The sequence below is a fragment of the Ranitomeya imitator genome, chromosome 4 (genome assembly GCF_032444005.1).
Source record: "Ranitomeya imitator isolate aRanImi1 chromosome 4, aRanImi1.pri, whole genome shotgun sequence".
Taxonomy (NCBI): domain Eukaryota; kingdom Metazoa; phylum Chordata; class Amphibia; order Anura; family Dendrobatidae; genus Ranitomeya; species Ranitomeya imitator.
The window spans coordinates 79284070-79308771 of NC_091285.1; positions in this window are offsets into that span (position 1 = coordinate 79284070).

Here is a 24702-nt window from a genome sequence, read left to right on the forward strand (position 1 = left end):
GACAATCACAAATTTCTGGTATTGTCCTTAAATGCAAAAGATCAACGTGATAGAATAAATTGCTCCAATATTGCTTTCATCCAGTGGAATTTTCCAGTTGTGACCATTAATAATCATATACATGTCAGTGGCTACACAGGTGTAACAGAACAGTGCAGGACAATGGCAGACACATATGCATTGACCACCTCTATAGAAGAAGCTACTGTGGGGACACTGCTGTGTGGCTGGCACAATTTAATGGTTAACCCCTTCATGACCCAGCCTATTTTGACCTTAAAGACCTTGCCGTTTTTTGCAATTCTGACCAGTGTCCCTTTATGAGGTAATAACTCAGGAACGCTTCAACGGATCCTAGCGGTTCTGAGATTGTTTTTTCGTGACATATTGGGCTTCATGTTAGTGGTAAATTTAGGTCAATAAATTCTGCGTTTATTTGTGATAAAAACGGAAATTTGGCGAAAATTTTGAAAATTTCGCAATTTTCACATTTTGAATTTTTATTCTGTTAAACCAGAGAGATATGTGACACAAAATAGTTAATAAATAACATTTCCCACATGTTTACTTTACATCAGCACAATTTTGGAAACAAAATTTTTTTTTGTTAGGAAGTTATAAGGGTTAAAATTTGACCAGCGATTTGTCATTTTTACAACGAAATTTACAAAACCATTTTTTTTAGGGACCACCTCACATTTGAAGTCAGTTTGAGGGGTCTATATGGCTGAAAATACCCAAAAGTGACACCATTCTAAAAACTGCACCCCTCAAGGTACTCAAAACCACATTCAAGAAGTTTATTAACCCTTCAGGTGCTTCACAGCAGCAGAAGCAACATGGAAGGAAAAAATGAACATTTAACTTTTTAGTCACAAAAATTATCTTTTAGCAACAATTTTTTTATTTTCCCAATAGTAAAAGGAGAAACTGAACCATGAAAGTTGTTGTCCAATTTGTCCTGAGTACGCTGATACCTCATATGTGGGGGTAAACCACTGTTTGGGCGCACGGCAGGGCTTGGAAGGGAAGGAGCGCCATTTGACTTTTTGAATCAAAAATTGGCTCCACTCTTTAGCGGACACCATGTCACGTTTGGAGAGCCCCCGTGTGCCTAAAAATTGGAGCTCCCCCACAAGTGACCCCATTTTGGAAACTAGACGCCCCAAGGAACTTATCTAGATGCATAGTGAGCACTTTGAACCCCCAGGTGCTTCACAAATTAATCCGTAAAAATGAAAAAGTACTTTTTTTTCACAAAAAAATTCTTTTAGCCTCAATTTTTTCATTTTCACATGGGCAACAGGATAAAATGGATCCTAAAATGTGTTGGGCAATTTCTCCTGAGTACACCAATACCTCACATGTGGGGGTAAACCACTGTTTGGGCACATGGTAAGGCTCGGAAGGGAAGGAGCGCCATTTGACTTTTTGAATGAAAAATTATTTCCATCGTTAGCGGACACCATGTCGCGTTTGGAGAGCTCCTGTGTGCCTAAACATTGGCGCTCCCCCACAAGTGACCCCATTTTGGAAACTAGACCCCCCAAGGAACTTATTTAGATGCCTAGTGAGCACTTTAAACCCTCAGGTGCTTCACAAATTGATCTGTAAAAATGAAAAAGTACTTTTTTTTCACAAAAAAATTATTTTCGCCTCAATTTTTTCATTTTCACATGGGCAGTAGGGTACAATGGATCATAAAATTTGTTGGGCAATTTCTCCCGAGTACGTCGATACCTCATATGTGGGGGTAAACCACTGTTTGGGCACTCGGCAGGGCTCGGAAGGGAAGGCGCGCCATTTGACTTTTTGAATGGAAAATTAGCTCCAATTGTTAGCGGACACCATGTCGCGTTTGGAGAGCCCCTGTGTGCCTAATCATTGGAGCTCCCCCACAAGTGACCCCATTTTGGAAACTAGACCCCCCAAGGAACTTATCTAGATGCATATTGAGCACTTTAAACCCCCAGGTGCTTCACAGAAGTTTATAACGCAGAGCCATGAAAATAAAAAATAATTTTTCTTTCCTCAAAAATGATTTTTTAGCCTGGAATTTCCTATTTTGCCAAGGATAATAGGAGAAATTGGACCCCAAATATTGTTGTCCTGTTTGTCCTGAGTACGCAGATACCCAATATGTGGGGGTAAACCACTGTTTGGGCGCACGGCAGGGCTCGGAAGGGATGGCACGCCATTTGGCTTTTTAAATGGAAAATTAGCTCCAATCATTAGCGGACACCATGTCACGTTTGGAGAGCCCCTGTGTGCCTAAACATTGGAGATCCCCCAGAAATGACACCATTTTGGAAACTAGACCCCCAAAGGAACTAATCTAGATGTGTGGTGAGGACTTTGAACCCCCAAGTGCTTCACAGAAGTTTATAACGCAGAGCCATGAAAAAAAAAAAAAATTATTTTCTCAAAAATGATCTTTTAGCCTGCAATTTTTTATTTTCCCAAGGGTAACAGAAGAAATTGGACCCCAAAAGTTGTTGTCCAGTTTCTCCTGAGTACGCTGATACCCCATATGTGGGGGTAAACCACTGTATGGGCACATGCCGAGGCTCGGAAGTGAAGTAGTGACGTTTTGAAATGCAGACTTTGATGGAATGCTCTGCGGGCGTCACGTTGCGTTTGCAGAGCCCCTGATGTGCCTAAACAGTAGAAACCCCCCACAAGTGACCCCATTTTGGAAACTAGACCCCGAAAGGAACTTATCTAGATGTGTGGTGAGCACTTTGAACCCCCAAGTGCTTCATAGAAGTTTATAATGCAGAGCCGTGAAAATAATAAATAAGTTTTCTTTCCTCAAAAATAATTATTTAGCCCAGAATTTTTTATTTTCCCAAGGGTTACAGGAGAAATTGGACCCCAAAAGTTGTTGTCCAGTTTCTCCTGAGTACGCTGATACCCCATGAGTGGGGGTAAACCACTGTTTGGGCACACGTCGGGGCTCAGAAGGGAAGTAGTGACTTTTGAAATGCAGACTTTGATGGAATGGTCTGCGGGTGTCACGTTGCGTTTGCAGAGCCCCTGGTGTGCCTAAACAGTAGAAACCCCCACAAGTGACCCCATTTTAGAAATTAGACCCCCCAAGGAACTTATCTAGATATGTGGTGAGCACTTTGAACCCCCAAGTGCTTCACAGACGTTTACAACGCAGAGCCGTGAAAATAAAAAATCATTTTTCTTTCCTCAAAAATTATGTTTTAGCAAGCATTTTTTTTGATTCACAAGGGTAACAGGAGAAATTGGACCCCAGTAATTGTTGCGCAGTTTGTCCTGAGTATGCTGGTACCCCATATGTGGGGGTAAACCACTGTTTGGGCACACGTCAGGGCTCGGAAGTGAGGGAGCACCATTTGACTTTTTGAATACGAGATTGGCTGGAATCAATGGTGGCGCCATGTTGCGTTTGGAGACCCCTGATGTGCCTAAACCGTGGTAACCCCTCAATTCTACCTCCAACACTAACCCCAACACACCCCTAACCCTAATCCCAACTGTAGCCATAACCCTAAACACAACCCTAACCGCAACACACCCCTAACCACAACCCTAACCCCAACACACCCCTAACCATAACCACAACCCTAATTCCAACCCTAACCCTAAGGCTATGTGCCCACGTTGCGGATTCGTGTGAGATATTTTCGCACCATTTTTGAAAAATCCGCGGGTAAAAGGCACTGCGTTTTACCTGCGGATTTTCCGCGGATTTCCAGTGTTTTTTGTGCGGATTTCACCTGCGGATTCCTATTGAGGAACAGGTGTAAAACGCTGCGGAATCCGCACAAAGAATTGACATGCTGCGGAAAATACAACGCAGCGTTTCCGCGCGGTATTTTCCGCACCATGGGCACAGCAGATTTGGTTTTCCATATGTTTACATGGTACTGTAAACCTGATTGAACACTGCTGCGGATCCGCAGCCAAATCCGCACCGTGTGCACATAGCCTAATTCTAAAGGTATGTGCACACGCTGCGGAAAACGCTGCGGTTCCGCAGCAGTTTCCCATGAGTTTACAGTTCAATGTAAACCTACGGGAAACAAAAATCGCTGTGCCCATGCTGCGGAAAAACTGCACGGAAACGCAGCGGTTTACATTCCGCAGCATGTCACTTCTTTGTGCGGATTCCGCAGCGGTTTTACAACTGCTCCAATAGAAAATCGCAGTTGTAAAACCGCAGTGAAATGCGCAGAAAAACCGCGGTAAATCCGCCATAAATCCGCAGCGGTTTAGCACTGCGGATTTATCAAATCCGCAGCGGAAAAATCCGCAGAGGACCAGAATACGTGTGCACATACCGAAACCCTAACCCTACCCCTAACCCTACCCCTACCCCTAGCCCTAACCCTACCCCTAACCCTACCCCTAACCCTATTCTAACATTAGTGGGAAAAAAAAAATTTCTTTATTTTTTTATTGTCCCTACCTATGGGGGTGACAAAGGGGGGGGGGGTCATTTATTTTTTTTATTTTGATCACTGAGATATAATCTATCTGTGATCAAAATGCACTTTGGAACGAATCCGGCAGATTCGGCGGGCGCACTGCGCATGCGCCCGCCATTTTGGAAGATGGCGGCGCCCAGGGAGAAGACGGACGGGACCCCGGCTGGATCGGTAAGTATGATGGGGTGGGGGGGGGACCACGGGGGGGGGATCGGAGCACGGGGGCGTGGAACGGAGCACGGGGGGGCTGGAATGGAGCACGGGGGGGTGGAACGGAGCACCGGGGGGGGTGGATCGGAGTGCAGGGGGGGTGATTGGAGCACGGGGGGGTGATTGGAGCACGGGGGGAGCGGACAAGAGCACGGGGGGGAGCGGAGCACTGGACGGAGGGGAGCCGGAGCAGTGTACCGGCCAGATCGGAGGGCTGGGGGGGCGATCGGTGGGGTGGGGGCACACTAGTATTTCCAGCCATGGCCGATGATATTTCAGCATCGGCCATGGCTGGATTGTAATATTTCACCCGTTATAATAGGTGAAATATTACAAATCGCTCTGATTGGCAGTTTCACTTTCAACAGCCAATCAGAGCGATCGTAGCCACGAGGGGGTGAAGCCACCCCCCCTGGGCTAAACTACCACTCCCCCTGTCCCTGCAGATCCGGTGAAATGGGAGTTAACCCTTTCACCCGATCTGCAGGGACGCGATCTTTCCATGACGCCGCATAGGCGTCATGGGTCGGAATGGCACCGACTTTCATGACGCCTACGTGGCGTCATGGGTCGGGAAGGGGTTAATTATGCTTGGTTTACAGTGGTATGGACAGTTCCGTGTATGTCACCAATTTTAGGTCTACACTATGTTTTGGACTCCAACAGCCCACTGTTGATAAACGGCACTTGCTGGGCTCTGTGAGCTGCCGACGTTCCTCTATGGACGTCGGTCTCGCAGAGCTCCAGACCATCATGGACCTGCAATCGCTGCGATTTCGGAGCAGAACGTAGCTGACAGGCTACATCATCGGGACCTGATTGGATCAGGTCCCAATGATAACCCTTTGCTGTCTTCTAGGTGCCGCTATCGTGGCATTTAGGAGATAGTGAGAGGGAGAGCGCTACTTTACTCAACTCTCCGACACCCCCCGTAATGTGATTGAGCGTTTCAAGGCAACTGGAAATCACATGACATCTGGGTATACCAGCCAGCAGCTGAGTCTAAAACTGACAGGTCTCATACAATGCAATACATGTGTATTGCAGAGCATGAGACCAGTGATCAGAGAAATAAAAATTAAGGTCCCATTCAGGGACTAAGCAAAAAAAAAAAAAAAAAAGTTTTAAACTATTTAAAAAAAAAAAAATCACAAAATAAAAAAAAAAGTAGAAAAAATATTAAACTAATAATTATTTTTATGTAAAAAAAAAAAAAGACACATTTGGCATCGCAGCTGCCGGGAATAAACTGACCTACAAAACTATTAATTCCTTTTGTGCATACTGTAAAAAAAACATTCAGACAAACAAAAATCTGCTATAATTCTGGTATCGCTGTAATCACACCGACCCGAAGAATAAAGTCGGCTAATCACTTGTACCACACGAGGAACGGCGTGAAAAATAAATAAAACCAATTCTTCACATGCTGTTGATTTTTTTTCATTCTGCCTCCCAAACATCGCAGTAAGACTCAGCAGACATTTATCCTGCGCTCTACTAGGAGCTCTTACACCAGGGTTTCTGTGTAAGTTTCTGAAATACGTGATTCAGACGGAACCTCCTGGGGAAGATTCCCTATAATGAGGCAAATGGAGGCACTGTGGACACCGTAGGACCTGTGATCCAGCGATGTCCTTCTTTTTAGGTGTGCATAAAACTGCCGTTGGCCACGTTTTTGTGCACCTCTGAAAAGAAGTACAGTCCAGAATAACTGATGCCTCATTATAGTGAATGGATCACTCGGAGGTTTAATCTGAATCACATCACTCGGAGATTTAGCTGGAAACCTCGATATAAGTGCTCAGCATAAAGCGCCAAATAAATGTGATCCCAAACATTCTGTAAAATGTTTCCTGTAGAAGCTTCAACTCAATCCACAAAATTAAGCCCCCACTCAGGTCCATCATCTGTTAACGGAAATAGAAGGTTCTTCATTATTAGTAGTACAAAGGCTCTGGAAAAGCACTATAGCTCTTTGCCCCCCAAAAGAAATCCAACATATTCTGTGCTCCCAAATCCAAAAGCCCCCCTCTCTGCCGAGCCCCACAATGTGCTTAAACCATATGTTTAACATGGCTGTAGCGATGAGCCCTCCTAATTTACGGGTGTGTGTCTCCAGAAGCATGAGCATAACGTACTGGTCACTACAACAGTCAGTTTGCAGTTTGCAATTATCACTCAGCAACATCCACTGCTTCTTGTTTCTGGAAAACACCAATGGAGTCAAAATCGTCACTACACCTGTAGATATATTCCCAAAGGGTTGTAATTTCCAAAATGGGGTCAATTGTGGGGGGATTCTGCTCTTTTGGCAATTAGGGGCTCTGTATTTGGAGTCCGCAAACTATTCCACAATAATTTGTTTTCCAAGAATGAGTAGCGCTCCGTTGCTCCAGAGTCTTTCCGTATGGCTAAGCGGTTCTGTACAGCCACATATGGGATATTGCCCCCTTTCAGCAGAAATTGTGTGACACATTTTGGCACCATTTGTACCCATTTCCCCATGTGAAAATGTAAAATATGGGTCCGAAACAATTTTTTTGTGATTAAAACTGTCATTATTTTTATATTCACTGCCCAATGGTATAAAATTCTGTGACACAATTGTGGTGTCAATATGATCACTGCACCCCTAGATTAATTCATTGAGAGCGTAGATTGGAAAATTGGGTCACTTATGGGGGTTTCTGCAGTTCTGGAACCCCAGGGGCTTTGCCAATGTGACATGGCACCCTAAAACCAGTGCAACAAAATGCACTGTAATAAGGTGCTCCTTACCTTCTGAGCTGTGCACTGTGCCTCAAAAGTAGTTTCCAACCACTTATGGGGTATTGATGTACTCAGTAGAAATCGCGTAACAAATTGTACTGTTCGTTTTCTCCTAGTACCCCTTTTGAGAATTGCTAAATTGGGGTCAAAGCAACATTTTAGTGGAAAACATGGTAATATTTCATTTACTCAGCCCAATGTTATACAAGTTTGTGAATCGCCTGAGGGTTAAAAGTGCTCACTACTCCCCTATATGAATTCCGTGAGAGGTTTAGTTTACAAAATGGGATCACTGGTGGAGTTTATGCTGTTTTGGCATGTTAGGCCGCTTTCACACTTCCGTCTTTTTCCTCCTGTCGAAATTCGTCGAGTTTTGAAAAAACAGGATCCTGCAAATTTTTCTGCAGGATCCTGTTTTTCCCATAGACTTGTGTTAACGACGGATTGTGATGGATGGCCCTCCGTTTCATCCGTCGTGCACTGGATCCGTTGGAAAATAGCGGTCCGTCGTGCGGAGAAAACGTTCAGAGGAACCATTTTTCAAGTCCAGGAAAAATCTCTCTCGAATTTTTTGCATTAAAATTCACGTCCTACCAAATTCGACGGATCCGTCAGGTTACTGGATGCGTTACATCTATTTGGCAATCTTTTTACAACGTCCGACAATACGTCGCGACGCCGCATTATGACAGCTGTCTCAAGACGGAAGTGTGAAAGAAGCCTTAGAGGCAAAGCCAAAATGGCGCTCATTCCCTTCAGAGCCCTGCCGTGCTCCCAAGCCGTAATTTTCCTCTACATATGTGATATCAGCGTACTCAAGAGAAATTACACAAATAATTTTTTTATACCCTTGTGAAAATAAAAAATTATGGCTAAAATATATTTTTGTGGGAAAAATGTCTCTTCATTTTCATGGCTCAACATTTTAAAATTCTGTGAAGCCCCAGAGGGTCCAAGGTGCTCATTACCACACATCTAGATAAATTACTTGAAGGGTCTTATTTCAAAGATGGGGAGATCTGTGGGGGTCTGCACTGTTTAGGCACATCAGGGGTCCTCCCAAACACGACATGGCGTCCACTATCGATTCCAGCCAATTTCGCATTCCAAAACTGATCCCTGTTGTGCAGGGCCGGCTCCAGGTTTTCGAGGGCCCCGGGCGAAAGAGTCTCAGTGGGCCCCCCCCCCTTTAACACATACCCCGATTTATGATGCACAGATACGGCAGAGAAATGTATAGTACAATGCCAGATTTCACTTCTTACATGAGTGACAGCTATTGTAAATTCTGCAGTGTATATATACAGGACAGGAGGAGTTGTACTGTGCAGTGTATACATACAGGAGGAAAGGTGCTGGGCAGTGTATATATAGGACAGGAGGAAAGGTGCAGTGTATATATACAGGAGAGGTGCTGTGCAGTGTACATACAGTGGGGCAAAAAAGTATTTAGTCAGTCAGCAATAGTGCAAGTTCCACCACTTAAAAAGATGAGAGGAGTCTGTAATTTACATCATAGGTAGACCTCAACTATGGGAGACAAACTGAGAAAAAAAAATCCAGAAAATCACATTGTCTGTTTTTTTTATCATTTTTTTTTGCATATTATGGTGGAAAATAAGTATTTGGTCAGAAACAAACAATCAAGATTTCTGGCTCTCACAGACCTGTAACTTCTTCTTTAAGAGTCTCCTCTTCCCTCCACTCATTACCTGTAGTAATGGCACCTGTTTAAACTTGTTATCAGTATAAAAAGACACCTGTGCACACCCTCAAACAGTCTGACTCCAAACTCCACTATGGTGAAGACCAAAGAGCTGTCAAAGGACACCAGAAACAAAATTGTAGCCCTGCACCAGGCTGGGAAGACTGAATCTGCAATAGCCAACCAGCTTGGAGTGAAGAAATCAACAGTGGGAGCAATAATTAGAAAATGGAAGACATACAAGACCACTGATAATCTCCCTCGATCTGGGGCTCCACACAAAATCCCACCCCGTGGGGTCAGAATGATCACAAGAACGGTGATCAAAAATCCCAGAACCACATGGGGGGACCTAGTGAATGAACTGCAGAGAGCTGGGACCAATGTAACAAGGCCTACCATAAGTAAGACACTACGCCACCATGGACTCAGATCCTGCAGTGCCAGACGTGTCCCACTGATTAAGCCAGTACATGTCCGGGCCCGTCTGAAGTTTGCTAGAGAGCATTTGGATGATCCAGAGGAGTTTTGGGAGAATGTCCTATGGTCTGATGAAACCAAACTGGAACTGTTTGGTAGAAACACAACTTGTCGTGTTTGGAGGAAAAAGAATACTGAGTTGCATCCATCAAACACCATACCTACTGTAAAGCATGGTGGTGGAAACATCATGCTTTGGGGCTGTTTCTCTGCAAAGGGGCTAGGACGACTGATCCGGGTACATGAAAGAATGAATGGGGCCATGTATCGTGAGATTTTGAGTGCAAACCTCCTTCCATCAGCACGGGCATTGAAGATGAAACGTGGCTGGGTCTTTCAACATGACAATGATCCAAAGCACACCGCCAGGGCAACGAAGGAGTATCTTCGTAAGAAGCATTTCAAGGTCCTGGAGTGGCCTAGCCAGTCTCCAGATCTCAACCCTATAGAAAACCTTTGGAGGGAGTTGAAAGTTCGTGTTGCCAAGCGAAAAGCCAAAAACATCACTGCTCTAGAGGAGATCTGCATGGAGGAATGGGCCAACATACCAACAACAGTGTGTGGCAACCTTGTGAAGACTTACAGAAAACGTTTGACCTCTATCATTGCCAACAAAGGATATATTACAAAGTATTGAGATGAAATTTTGTTTCTGACCAAATACTTATTTTCCACCATAATATGCAAATAAAATGTTAAAAAAACAGACAATGTGATTTTCTGGATTTTTTTTTCTCAGTTTGTCTCCCATAGTTGAGGTCTACCTATGATGTAAATTACAGACGCCTCTCATCTTTTTAAGTGGTGGAACTTGCACTATTGCTGACTGACTAAATACTTTTTTGCCCCACTGTATACAGGAGGAAAGTGCTGTGCAGTGTACATATACAGGAGGAGCGGTACTGTGCAGTGTATATATACAGGGGGAGAGGTGCTGTGCAGTGTATATATACAGGAGGAGCGGTACTGGGCAGTATATATATAAAGGGGGAGAGGTGCAGTGCAGTGTCGTGAGCAGGGCGTTGTTGTATCAGAAAATCTTTTCTGTTTTGAGTTTTTCTATGAAACAAAGACTTTTCTACATAAACAACGTTGTTTGGTTTTGCGGCCCTAACAGATCTGTGCTACAAAGTAGCAGGCGGCTCGGGCATTAATGAGGGACCTGATGCTGAATCCTTTCCACAAACCCTAATGACCCAATTAGTGCCCCGTCATTAGAAGCTCATTAAACGCCTCCCTGTCCCGAGCAGTCATGTACAGTATGGGGGGATCCTGCAGCCCACCCCCTGACTGCTCCATACCATACACTGCCCTCTGTCGCGCTCACTATTATCCTGTGCATTTCTCCTTCATCGTTACCCCATGTTACACTTGTCACCCCCCACTACAGAGTAGGAGGGCTGCCAATGTCACCCCCTCCCGGACCCTAATGGCAGCAGGAAATGTCTGCTCCTCTATTGGGTTGGAACCTGATTTAATCAAGGAATAATGTGGATTTGTTGCCGGTGGCTGCAGGGGAAGGGTTAAGTAGAGTTGAGCGACCTTGACCTTTTTAGAGTCGAGCCGGGTTTCGCGAAACCCGACTATCTCAAAAGTCGGGTCGAGTGAAATCGGCCGATTATGACGTAAAGTCGGGATCGACCGAAACACGAAACCCAATGCAAGTCAATGGGGCAGCATAGTCGGCAGTGAGTGGGGGCCAGGAAAACACCTAGAGTGCCCATTTTAATGTCAAAACCATCCATTCTTCTTAATGAAGCTTGTCAAGCGTAATTTACCTTATAATAATTGGAAGGCATTTGAAATTGGGGGTCATTTGGCTAAAGTTGTGGTGGGTAGGGCTGGTTCAAGTAATTAGTGGGCCCAGGAAATCTGGACCACGTCACGGCAGTGGAGCAGGGAGAGGTAAGTATTTCAACTTTGCAAGCGCTGTGAACCTGAGCAAGCAGGGGGGGCCCACTCGTTGGCATTGGCACTGGCACAGGGCCCCTCAAAGTACAGCGGTGTGTTTGCACGGCGGGGGCGCCTCCCACCGGCAGCAACACTTTTGCGTACTATGAGAGGCCCTGTGCCAGTGACGTCGCCAACTAGTATTCCTCCCCCCACCTGATGAAGGAACCTGCACTTTCATCTGCACCTTCCTCTTTGTCCCCGTGTAAGGTGGTATGGTATGCGGGAAGAGCAACCTGACTTTCAGCAGGGTCACAATGTTGTTGTGTAGCGTGCACGGGGAATGTTGCGTTATGGGTCAATGTACCAGCAGACTCATCTATCACTGGCTGGGCAATGGGCAGGATGAGGAGGAAACACAGATATAGGCCCAAAGAATAAAGTTGGCTAAATGCAGTTCAAAATTGGTAACACAGGAATAACCAGGGGGCATTGCAGTGGAGGACAACTGGAATGAGAGGCTGACACAGAGAGTAGGCCCAAAACAGTAAGTAGTCGAAATGCAGTTCAAAATTGGCAACCGTAGTAAACAGGCGGCACAGCTTTGTTCAGTGGAGGAGAACAGCAAGGAGTGGCAGACACCGATAGTAGGCCCCAACCCAACTAGTAGGCCAAATGCAGTCTAACATTAACAACTACTTAACGAGCGCCTGAAAACGGAATTTCAGGACAGGAAACCAGGAGAACAGCAAGGAGTGGCAGACACCGATAGTAGGCCCCAAACCAACTAGTACGCCAAATGCAGTTGTTCCGTTTAACCACAATTTAATGAGAGCCTGAAGATAGAAGTTCAGGAAAGGCAACCTGGAGAACACCTTGGAGTGGAACACACCATCTCTCTACACCCCATACCCAATTTGTAGGCCTAATGCAGTGTAGTTTCCAAGAACTACTAAACGAGAGCTGGAAGATCGAAGCTCAGGAAAGGCAACCTGGAGAACACCTTGGAGTGGAACACACCATCTCTCTACACCCCATACCCAATTTGTAGGCCTAATGCAGCGTAGTTTCCAACAACTACTAAACGAGAGCATGAAGATCGAAGCATTGGCGAGGAAACCTGGGGAACACCTTGGAGTGGAACACACCATCTCTCTACACCCCATACCCAATTTGTAGGCCTAATGCAGCGTAGTTTCCAACAACTACTAAACGAGAGCCGGAAGATCGAAGCTCAGGAAAGGCAACCTGGAGAACACCTTGGAGTGGAACACACCATCTCTCTACACCCCATACCCAATTTGTAGGCCTAATGCAGCGTAGTTTCCAACAACTACTAAACGAGAGCATGAAGATCGAAGCATTGGCGAGGAAACCTGGGGAACACCTTGGAGTGGAACACACCATCTCTCTACACCCCATACCCAATTTGTAGGCCTAATGCAGCGTAGTTTCCAACAACTACTAAACGAGAGCATGAAGATCGAAGCATTGGCGAGGAAACCTGGGGAACACTTTGGAGTGGAACACACCATCTCTCTACACCCCATACCCAATTTGTAGGCCTAATGCAGCGTAGTTTCCAACAACTACTAAACGAGAGCCGGAAGATCGAAGCTCAGGAAAGGCAACCTGGAGAACACCTTGGAGTGGAACACACCATCTCTCTACACCCCATAGCCAATTTGTAGGTCTAATGCAGCGTAGTTTCCAACAACTACTAAACGAGAGCATGAAGATCGAAGCATTGGCGAGGAAACCTGGGGAACACCTTGGAGTGGAACACACCATCTCTCTACACCCCATACCCAATTTGTAGGCCTAATGCAGCGTAGTTTCCAACAACTACTAAACGAGAGCCGGAAGATCGAAGCTCAGGAAAGGCAACCTGGAGAACACCTTGGAGTGGAACACACCATCTCTCTACACCCCATACCCAATTTGTAGGCCTAATGCAGTGTAGTTTCCAAGAACTACTAAACGAGAGCCGGAAGATCGAAGCTCAGGAAAGGCAACCTGGAGAACACCTTGGAGTGGAACACACCATCTCTCTACACCCCATACCCAATTTGTAGGCCTAATGCAGCGTAGTTTCCAACAACTACTAAACGAGAGCCGGAAGATCGAAGCTCAGGAAAGGCAACCTGGAGAACACCTTGGAGTGGAACACACCATCTCTCTACACCCCATACCCAATTTGTAGGCCTAATGCAGCGTAGTTTCCAACAACTACTAAACGAGAGCCGGAAGATCGAAGCTCAGGAAAGGCAACCTGGAGAACACCTTGGAGTGGAACACACCATCTCTCTACACCCCATACCCAATTTGTAGGCCTAATGCAGTGTAGTTTCCAAGAACTACTAAACGAGAGCCGGAAGATCGAAGCTCAGGAAAGGCAACCTGGAGAACACCTTGGAGTGGAACACACCATCTCTCTACACCCCATACCCAATTTGTAGGCCTAATGCAGTGTAGTTTCCAAGAACTACTAAACGAGAGCCGGAAGATCGAAGCTCAGGAAAGGCAACCTGGAGAACACCTTGGAGTGGAACACACCATCTCTCTACACCCCATACCCAATTTGTAGGCCTAATGCAGCGTAGTTTCCAACAACTACTAAACGAGAGCCGGAAGATCGAAGCTCAGGAAAGGCAACCTGGAGAACACCTTGGAGTGGAACACACCATCTCTCTACACCCCATACCTAATTTGTAGGCCTAATGCAGTGTAGGTTCCAACAACTACTAAACGAGAGCCGGAAGATCGAAGCTCAGGAAAGGCAACCTGGGGAACACCTTGGAGTGTAACACACCATCTCTCTCCACCCGATACCCATTTTGTAGGCCTAATGCAGTGTAGTTTTCTACAACTACTAAACGAGAGTCGGAAGACCGAAGCAATGGCAAGGAAACCTGGGGAACACCTTGGAGTGTAACACACCATCTCTCTCCACCCCATACCCAATTTGTAGGCCTAATGCAGCCTACTTTCTGACAACTACTAAACGAGAGCATGAAGATCGAAGCTCAGGAAAGGCAACCTGGGGAACACCTTGGAGTGTAACAAACCCTCTCTCTACACCACGGAAGGGCTGATTCTTAGGAAGGAAGGCTGTCGGAAAGAAGCAGGGCGCGTCCGAGGGTGATTATATTCTTATTAGGTATATACTCACCCTCGGACGCGCCCTGCTTCTTTATTTGTAATGAATGTTTATTTGCAATGTGGTTTTGACTTCCTCTATTTTTTTGGTAAGTAATGATTTCATTATTTTCATTGTTTTGCATCTTCTTGGCAATAATATATAGAAGATGCGACAGGACAACACTCGGTGGATGCCATATCTGTGTTTTAAATTGAAAAAAACTTTCAGTTAACTACTTGCAGGAGAAAGTTATTGTAGCTGGTGGCCATTTTTAGTACTGTACCAGATTTTTGTTGGATGTGTTTGTTTTTAATGTTAAAATGTCTGCATTTGATATCTCTCCAGTATTTTCTTTTTTATAAGCAAAATACTTATTTTTATATTTTCTGATGTTGGTTCCAGGGGTACACGGGCAGCAGTGGTGTGGTCAGTGGAGGCCTAGTGGAAGGAGTGACCGCAGACAGGCATCAAAGGCCTAAAATAATAACACATGGCTGTAGGCAATTTTAAATTGGTTCCAGGGGTACACGGGCAGCAGTGGTGTGGTCAGTGGAGGCCTAGTGGAAGGAGTGACCGCAGACAGGCATCGAAGGCCTAAAGTAAAAAAATTGGGCTGGCTGTAGGCAATTTTAAATTGGTTCCAGGGGTACACGGGCAGCAGTGGTGTGGTCAGTGGAGGCCTAGTGGAAGGAGTGACCGCAGACAGGCATCGAAGGCCTAAAATAATAACACATGGCTGTAGGCAATTTTAAATTGGTTCCAGGGGTACACGGGCAGCAGTGGCCTGGTCAGTGTAGTAGTAGTAGAAAGAACGGACCGCAGACAGGCATCGAAGGCCTAAAATAAAAAAATTGGGCTGGCTGTAGGCAATTTTAAATTGGTTCCAGGGGTACACGGGCAGCAGTGCTGTGGTCAGTGGAGGCCTAGTGGAAGGAGTGACCGCAGACAGGCATCGAAGGCCTAAAATAATAACACATGGCTGTAGGCAATTTTAAATTGGTTCCAGGGGTACACGGGCAGCAGTGGCCTGGTCAGTGTAGTAGTAGTAGAAAGAACGGACCGCAGACAGGCATCGAAGGCCTAAAATAAAAAAATTGGGCTGGCTGTAGGCAATTTTAAATTGGTTCCAGGGGTACACGGGCAGCAGTGGTGTTGTTAGTGGAGGCATAGTGGAAGGAGTGACCGCAGACAGGCTTCGAAGGCCTAACATAACAAAAATGTCAATACAATGGTATTGTCAGTGGCAGGCATTGAAGGATGTCAGCGCATAGACTAAACATTGGTGGAGCTGTGAGATAATTTTGCAAGTGGTAGAGCACTGTTTGAGCTGGGGGGGGGAACTGTCTTGTGGCCGGCGGTACAGGCCCAGGGCCCCTCATATTACAACGGTGTGTCTGACGTTGGGTGCGCACCACCACCGCCAGAGACACTTTATTGTACTAGGAGGGACCCAGTGGCAGTGCCGTCGACCAATAGCGGGCACACCCACCTCTTCAGACAAACAGCACTCTCACGGGTGCTGTCGCCAAGTGTCGATACCACGGCCCCGTGTGGGGAGTTTGGCCATTTAGTGAGGTGTAAACATGTCGTATGCTGGACAATCAGGTGCAGAAAATTACGAGATTGGAAAAGGCATTCAGAATAGTCCACAGGCAAGACCTTTTCATAGGAAAGCTAGGTGTCAGCCGGGCAAGGTGGGGCAAAAGATTTCGAAATCCAGTTGTGGTTCATTTTAATGAAGGTTAGATCATCTACATTTTGGGTAGCCAGACGAGTCCTTTTTTCTGTTAGTATTGAACCTGCAGCACTGAATACTCTTTCTGATAGGACACTAGCTGCCGGGCAAGCAAGCTCCTGCAATGCATATTCTGCCAATTCTGGCCAGGTGTCTAATTTTGATGCCCAGTAATCAAATGGGAATGACGGTTGAGGGAGAACATCGATAAGGGATGAAAAATAGTTTGTAACCATACTGGACAAATGTTGTCTCCTGTCACTTTGAATTGATGCTGCAGTACCTGTCCTGTCTGCGGTCATAGCAAAATCACTCCACAACCTGGTCAGAAAACCCCTCTGGCCAACGCCACTTCTGATTTCTGCCCCTCTAACTCCTCTGGTCTGCTGGCCCCTGCAGCTCGTGTGAGAACGATCACGGGCGCTGTGTGCAGGGAATGCCAGAAGCAAACGGTCAACAAGAGTTGATTGTTTGGTTGCTAATATTAGTTCCAAGTTCTCATGTGGCATTATATTTTGCAATTTGCCTTTATAGCGAGGATCAAGGAGGCAGGCCAACCAGTAATCGTCATCGTTCATCATTTTAGTTATGCGTGTGTCCCTTTTGAGGATACGTAAGGCATAATCCGCCATGTGGGCCAAAGTTCCAGTTCTCAAATCTGCGGTTGTGCTTGGTTGAGGGGCAGTTTCAGGCAAATCCACGTCACTTGTGTCCCTCCAAAAACCAGAACCCGGCCTTGCCGCGCCACCAATTTCCAGTGGCCCCGGAAAAGCTTCCTCATTAAAAATATAATCATCCCCATCATCCTCCTCGTCCTCCTCCTCCTCTTCGCCCGCTAACTCGTCCTGTACACTGCCCTGGCCAGACAATGGCTGACTGTCATCAAGGCTTTCCTCTTCCTCAGCTGCAGACGCCTGATCCTTTATGTGCGTCAAACTTTGCATCAGCAGACGCATTAGGGGGATGCTCATGCTTATTATGGCGTTGTCTGCACTATCCAGCCGTGTGCATTCCTCAAAACACTGAAGGACTTGACACATGTCTTGAATCTTCGACCACTGCACACCTGACAACTCCATGTCTGCCATCCTACTGCCTGCCCGTGTATGTGTATCCTCCCACAAAAACATAACAGCCCGCCTCTGTTCGCACAGTCTCTGAAGCATGTGCAGTGTTGAGTTCCACCTTGTTGCAACGTCTATGATTAGGCGATGCTGGGGAAGGTTCAAAGAACGCTGATAGGTCTGCATACGGCTGGAGTGTACGGGCGAATGGCGGATATGTGAGCAAAGTCCACGCACTTTGAGGAGCAGGTCGGATAACCCCGGATAACTTTTCAGGAAGCACTGCACCACCAGGTTTAAGGTGTGAGCCAGGCAAGGAATGTGTTTCAGTTGGGAAACGGAGATGGCAGCCATGAAATTCCTTCCGTTATCACTCACTACCTTGCCTGCCTCAAGATCTACAGTGCCCAGCCACGACTGCGTTTCTTTCTGCAAGAACTCGGACAGAACTTCCGCGGTGTGTCTGTTGTCGCCCAAACACTTCATAGCCAATACAGCCTGCTGACGTTTGCCAGTAGCTGCCCCATAATGGGAGACCTGGTGTGCAACAGTGGCAGCTGCGGATGGAGTGGTTGTGCGACTGCGGTCTGTGGACGAGCTCTCGCTTCTGCAGGAGGACGAAGAGGAGGAGGAGGGGGTGCGAACGGCTACAGCCAACTGTTTCCTAGACTGTGGGCTAGGCAGAACTGTCCCAAACTTGCTGTCCCTTGTGGACCCTGCATCCACCACATTTACCCAGTGTGCCGTGATGGACACGTAACGTCCCTGGCCATGCCTACTGGTCCATGCATCTGTTGTCAGGTGCACCTTTGTGCTCACAGATTGCCTGAGTGCATGGACAATGCGCTCTTTAACATGCTGGTGGAGGGCTGGGATGGCTTTTCTGGAAAAAAAAGTGTCGACTGGGTAGCTCGTAGCGTGGTACAGCGTAGTCCATCAGGGCTTTGAAAGCTTCGCTTTCAACTAACCGGTAGGGCATCATCTCTAACGAGATTAGTCTAGCTATGTGTGCGTTCAAACCCTGTGTACGCGGATGCGAGGCTAAGTACTTCCTTTTTCTAACCATAGTCTCATGTAGGGTGAGCTGGACTGGAGAGCTGGAGATCGTGGAACTAGCGGGGGTGCCGGTGGACATGGCAGACTGAGAGACGGTGGGAGATGGTATTGTTGCCGCCGGTGCCCTAGATGCAGTGTTTCCTACTACGAAACTGGTGATTCCCTGACCCTGACTGCTTTGGCCTGGCAAAGAAACCTGCACAGATACTGCAGGTGGTGCGGAAAATGGTGGCCCTACACTGCCAGAAGGGATGTTGCGTTGCTGACTAGCTTCATTGGCCGAGGGTGCTACAACCTTAAGGGACGTTTGATAGTTAGTCCAGGCTTGCAAATGCATGGTGGTTAAATGTCTATGCATGCAACTTGTATTGAGACTTTTCAGATTCTGTCCTCTGCTTAAGGTAGTTGAACATTTTTGACAGATGACTTTGCGCTGATCAATTGGATGTTGTTTAAAAAAATGCCAGACTGCACTCTTTCTAGCATCGGATACCTTTTCAGGCATTGCAGACTGAGCTTTAACCGGATGGCCACGCTGTCCTCCAACAGGTTTTGGCTTTGCCACGCGTTTTGGGCAAGATACGGGCCCGGCAGATGGAACCTGTTGCGATGTTGATGCCTGCTGCGGCCCCTCCTCCTCCGCTTCAGAACTGCTGCCGCCTGCACCCTGTTCCCCCAATGGCTGCCAATCGGGGTCAAGAACTGGGTCATCTATTACCTCTTCTTGTAGCTCGTGTGCAACTTCGTCTGTGTCACCGTGTCGGTCGGTGGTATAGCGTTTGTGATGGGGCAACATAGTCTCATCAGGGTCTGATTCTTGATCATTACCCTGCGAGGGCAATGTTGTGGTCTGAGTCAAAGGACCAGCATAGTAGTCTGGCTGTGGCTGTGCATCAGTGCACTCCATGTCATATTCAACTTGTAATGGGCATGGACTGTTAACTGCTTCACTTTCTAAGCCAGGGACGGTATGTGTAAAGAGCTCCATGGAGTAACCCGTTGTGTCGCCTGCTGCATTCTTCTCTGTTGTTGTTTTTGCTGAAGAGGACAAGGAAGCGACTTGTCCCTGACCGTGAACATCCACTAACGACACGCTGCTTTGACATTTACCAGTTTCACGAGAGGAGGCAAAACAGCTAGAGGCTGAGTCAGCAAGATAAGCCAAAACTTGCTCTTGCTGCTCCGGCTTTAAAAGCGGTTTTCCTACTCCCAGAAAAGGGAGCGTTCGAGGCCTTGTGTAGCCAGACGACGAACCTGGCTCCACAGCTCCAGACTTAGGTGCAATATTTTTTTTCCCACGACCAGCTGATGATCCACCACTACCACTACCCTCATTACCAGCTGACAATGAACGCCCCCGGCCACGACCTCTTCCACCAGACTTCCTCATTGTTTTAAAAACGTAAACAAACTAACGGTATTTGTTGCTGTCACACAAATTACACGGTGAGCTATAACTTCAGTATGATTTAGCTACCCCTTTACAGGTGAGTGAGACCACAACGAAAATCAGGCACAATGTTACACACTCTGTTGTTGGTGGCAACAAATGAGAGAGATGCCACACACGCAGGACTGTCACTGAAGCACAAATGTAAATATTAATCTCCCACTGATTTGATTTTTTTTTTTTTTTTCAGGGAGACTTTAGGAAAAAAAAATAATAGAATAAAATGATTTTTTCAGGAAGAATTTAGAAACCAAATAAAATAAAATGATTTTTTCAGGGAGAATTTAGAAAATAAAAAAAGGCTTTCTATGGCCCACTGAGTGAGAGATGACGCACACAGGAGTCAGGAGTGGCACACAAGCCCAGAGGCCAATATTTATCTCCCACTGATTGATGTAGTGATTTTTTCAGGTAGATTTTGGAACCCAAATCAAGCTAAAAAAATAATAGGCTTTCTATGTCCCACAATTGGAGAGAGAGAGAGAGAGATGGCACACCCAGGAGTCAAGACTGGCACACAAGCAGAAAGGGCAATATTAATCTCCCACTGATTTGTTTTTTTTTTTTTTTCAGGGAGACTTTAGGAAAAAAAAAAAATAGAATAAAATGATTTTTTCAGGAAGAATTTAGAAACCAAATAAAATAAAATGATTTTTTCAGGGAGAATTTAGAAAACAAATAAAACAAAAAAAGGCTTTCTATGGCCCACTGAGTGAGAGATGACGCACACAGGAGTCAGGAGTGGCACACAAGCGCAGAGGCCAATATTTATCTCCCACTTTTTTTTTTTTGTTCCAGGGAAAATTTATAAACCCAATAAAAAAAATAATAAATAGGCTTTCTATGGCCCACTATCTGAGAGAGAGAGAGAGATGGCACGCTTAGGACTGGCACACAAGCCCAAAGGCCAATATTAATCTCCCTTTTTTTTTCAGGGAGAATTTATAAAACCAAAAAAAAATAAATAAATAGGCTTTCTATGGCCCACTATTTGTGAGAGAGATGGCACGCTCAGGACTGGCACACAAGCCCAGAGGCCAATATTAATCTCCCACTTTTTTTTTTTTTTTTCCAGGGAAAATTTATAAACCCAATAAAAAAAATAATAAATAGGCTTTCTATGGCCCACTATCTGAGAGAGAGAGATGGCACGCTTAGGACTGGCACACAAGCCCAAAGGCCAATATTAATCTCCCACTGATTGATTTATTGATTTTTTCAGGTAGAATTTAGAACCCAAATAAAGCAAAAAAAAAAAAAATGGGCTTTCTATGGCCCACTGAGTGAGTGATGATGCACACAGGAGTCAGGAGTGGCACACAAGCCCTGAGGCCAATATTTTTCTCCCACTGATTGATGTAGTGATTTTTTCAGGTACATTTTAGAACCCAAATCAAGCAAAAAAATAAATAGGCTTTCTATGGCCCACTATTTGTGAGAGAGATGGCACGCTCAGGACTGGCACACAAGCCCAGAGGCCAATATTAATCTCCCACTTTTTTTTTTTTTTGTTCCAGGGAAAATTTATAAACCCAATAAAAAAAATAATAAATAGGCTTTCTATGGCCCACTATCTGAGAGAGAGAGATGGCACGCTTAGGACTGGCACACAAGCCCAAAGGCCAATATTAATCTCCCACTGATTGATTTATTGATTTTTTCAGGTAGAATTTAGAACCCAAATAAAGCAAAAAAAAAAAAAAAAAGGGCTTTCTATGGCCCACTGAGTGAGTGATGATGCACACAGGAGTCAGGAGTGGCACACAAGCCCTGAGGCCAATATTTTTCTCCCACTGATTGATGTAGTGATTTTTTCAGGTAGATTTTAGAACCAAAATCAAGCAAAAAAATAAATAGGCTTTCTATGGCCCACTGAGTGAGAGATGGCACACACAGGGATGGCACTCTAGCAGAAATGTCAATCTTAATCTCCCACAAAAAAAAACAAAAAACAGGGAGTGTCCAACAATTACTATCTCCCTGCAGTAATCTCAGCCAGGTATGGCAGGCAGCAATAAGGAGTGGACTGATGCACAAATTAAATAAAAAGTGTGTACAAACAAAAAAGATAGCTATGCAGAAAGGAAGGAACAAGAGGATTTGTGCTTTGAAAAAAGCAGTTGGTTTGCACAGCGGTGTACACACAGCAATGCAGCTATCAGGGAGCCTTCTAGGGCAGCCCAATGAGCTACAGCGCTGAGGGGAAAAAAAAAAAAATGTAGCTTCCACTGTCCCTGCACACCGAAGGTGGTGTTGGGCAGTGGAAATCGCTACAGCACAAGCGGTTTGGTGGTTAATGGACCCTGCCTAACGCTATTCCTGCTTCTGACGAAGCGGCAGCAACCTCTCCCTAAGCTCAGATCAGCAGCAGTAACATGGCGGTCGGCGGGAACGCCCCTTTATAGCCCCTGTGACGCCGCAGACAGCAAGCCAATCACTGCAATGCCCTTCTCTAAGATGGTGGGGACCAGGAACTATGTCATCACGCTGCCCACACTCTGCGTTTACCTTCATTGGCTGAGAAATGGCGCTTTTCGCGTCATTGAAACGCGACTTTGGCGCGAAAGTCGCGTACCGCATGGCCGACCCCGCACAGGGGTCGGATCGGGTTTCATGAAACCCGACTTTGCCAAAAGTCGGAGACTTTTGAAAATGAACGACCCGTTTCGCTCAACCATAGGGTTAAGTGATGCCATGTCCTTGGTGGGAGCAGTGGCAGCTGCTGGGACCTGGACAGAGACAACCAATGTTGCTGTGACTGCACAGTGTGATGTAGAGGAGACAAGCTGAGACTCCAGAGCAGAAATCACCCACATGCCAGCACTGGGCAGAGTCCCTCCAGTCACCAGCTTGGGGCCACAGGGCCCCAACGTACAGCCCACAGCTCAGTTTTATCCATGGCAGCAGCTCCCCTTCCTCCTGGCATTTGGTTAACCCCATTTATGCGGGTCGGATTGTTATCTTTAAGGTTTAGCAATAACCTTCATACAGATGGGAAGGGGTTAAGCTTCTTCCTACCCCACTGGTGCAGGTTTGGTGCAGCATGCATGTTTTCTGGGAGAGCTGGGTGGCTGCAGGTTGCAGGCTGCACCCCACCAGCTGCTCCTCCAGACATCACCCACATTTTTAGGCAGCGGAGACAGCAGCAGCAGACTGAGCCACAAGTCCAACTGCAATCACTGCTGGATACCATAGTACTCACTCAGGCACTGGTAGGAGCTCCGGAATCTGCCTGATAAGTTCAGCTCAGCACTGCAGCCAGCCAGGGGCCAGAGCAGAGAACGTGCTCTCTCCGCCCACAAACAATGTCACACTGGCTGCGTTCTCTTAACCCCTATGTGTGCCTGCCTGGCTGCACTGACTGAGTGAGAAGATGCTTGTGTCAGAGCTGTCACATAGGGGTTAAGAGAACGCAGCCAGCAGTGACTTTGTGGGCGGAGAGAGCATGTTCTCCTGCTGTGCTCTCCCAGCTGTATCTATGACAGTGTGAGTGGGCCCCCCTCTCTTCCCAGGGCCCCGGCATTTGCCCAGGTGCGCCGGGTGCTGACGCCGGCCCTGCTGTTGTGCACTCAAACAGTAGTTTCCCCACCACATATGGGTTATTGGGATACTTGGGAGAAACCGCACAACAAATCTTATGGTGTATTTTCTCCTGTTATCCTTGTAAAAATGAAAAATTTGGGGCTCAAGTAACATTTTTGTGGGAAAAAGTTAAATGTTCATTTTTTCCTTCCACATTTCATTAATTCCTGTGAAGCACCTGGAAGGTTAATAAACTTCTTGAATGTGGTTTTGAGCATCTTGATGTGTGCAGTTTTTAGAATAGTGTAGCTTTTGGGTATTTTACCCCTCAGTCACTTCAAATGTCCATAAAAGAAAATGGCTTTGTAAATTTTGTTGGAAAAATGAGAAATCACTGGTCAACTTTTAACCCTTCTAACTTCCTAACAAAAAGAAATTGCTTCACAAATTGTGCTGATGTACAGTAGACCTGTGGGAAATTTTATTTATTAACTATTTTGTGTGACATAACTTTCTAGTACAAGATTTTCAAAATTTTGGCTAAATTTCCAATATTTTCAGAAATAAATGCAAGTCCTATTGAATAAATTTTACAACTATCATGTAGTACAGTATGTCACGAGAAAAAAATCTCAATCACTGGAATCCATTGAAGCGTTCCAGAGTTATTACCCCATAAAGTGACAGTGGTCAGAATAAAAAAAATTGGCCTGGTCACGAAAGCGAAAACGGGCTGTGGCATGAAAGGTTTAAAGAGGACTTGTCACAAGAGTTGAGCAAATTTGCTAGGGTTCCCTCTTATTCGGCAATCTATAGCGCTTACCGAATAAGTTCCAGAGGGAACCTGGCTTCCTGTATCGCGCTAGCTGATCAGATAGCTGAGAGTGCAGCGCTTACCCCAGCATCTTCCGGTGGTACAGCAAGGACGCGGACGCATGCGCAGTAGCATCGGCATCCCAAAAGTGGCTGGTTGAACTTCCGGGGTCGCGAGGTAGCAGTATCATTTCCGGGGGAACAGCCATATTGGATTCCCCTGAGCGGTTCCATCCACCCTGGTGAGGCCTTATTCAATAGGACGCAGGTAAAAAAAAAAAAAAAAAAGACAGGAAGGGGTGTGTTTTGTGAAAGGGCCTGCGTTATAAATTGCATCTCGGCAGAGGGTAGTGTGCGCTATCATGTTGTCCCAAGAGGAAGTCACTGAGCGCCCTATCGAGGA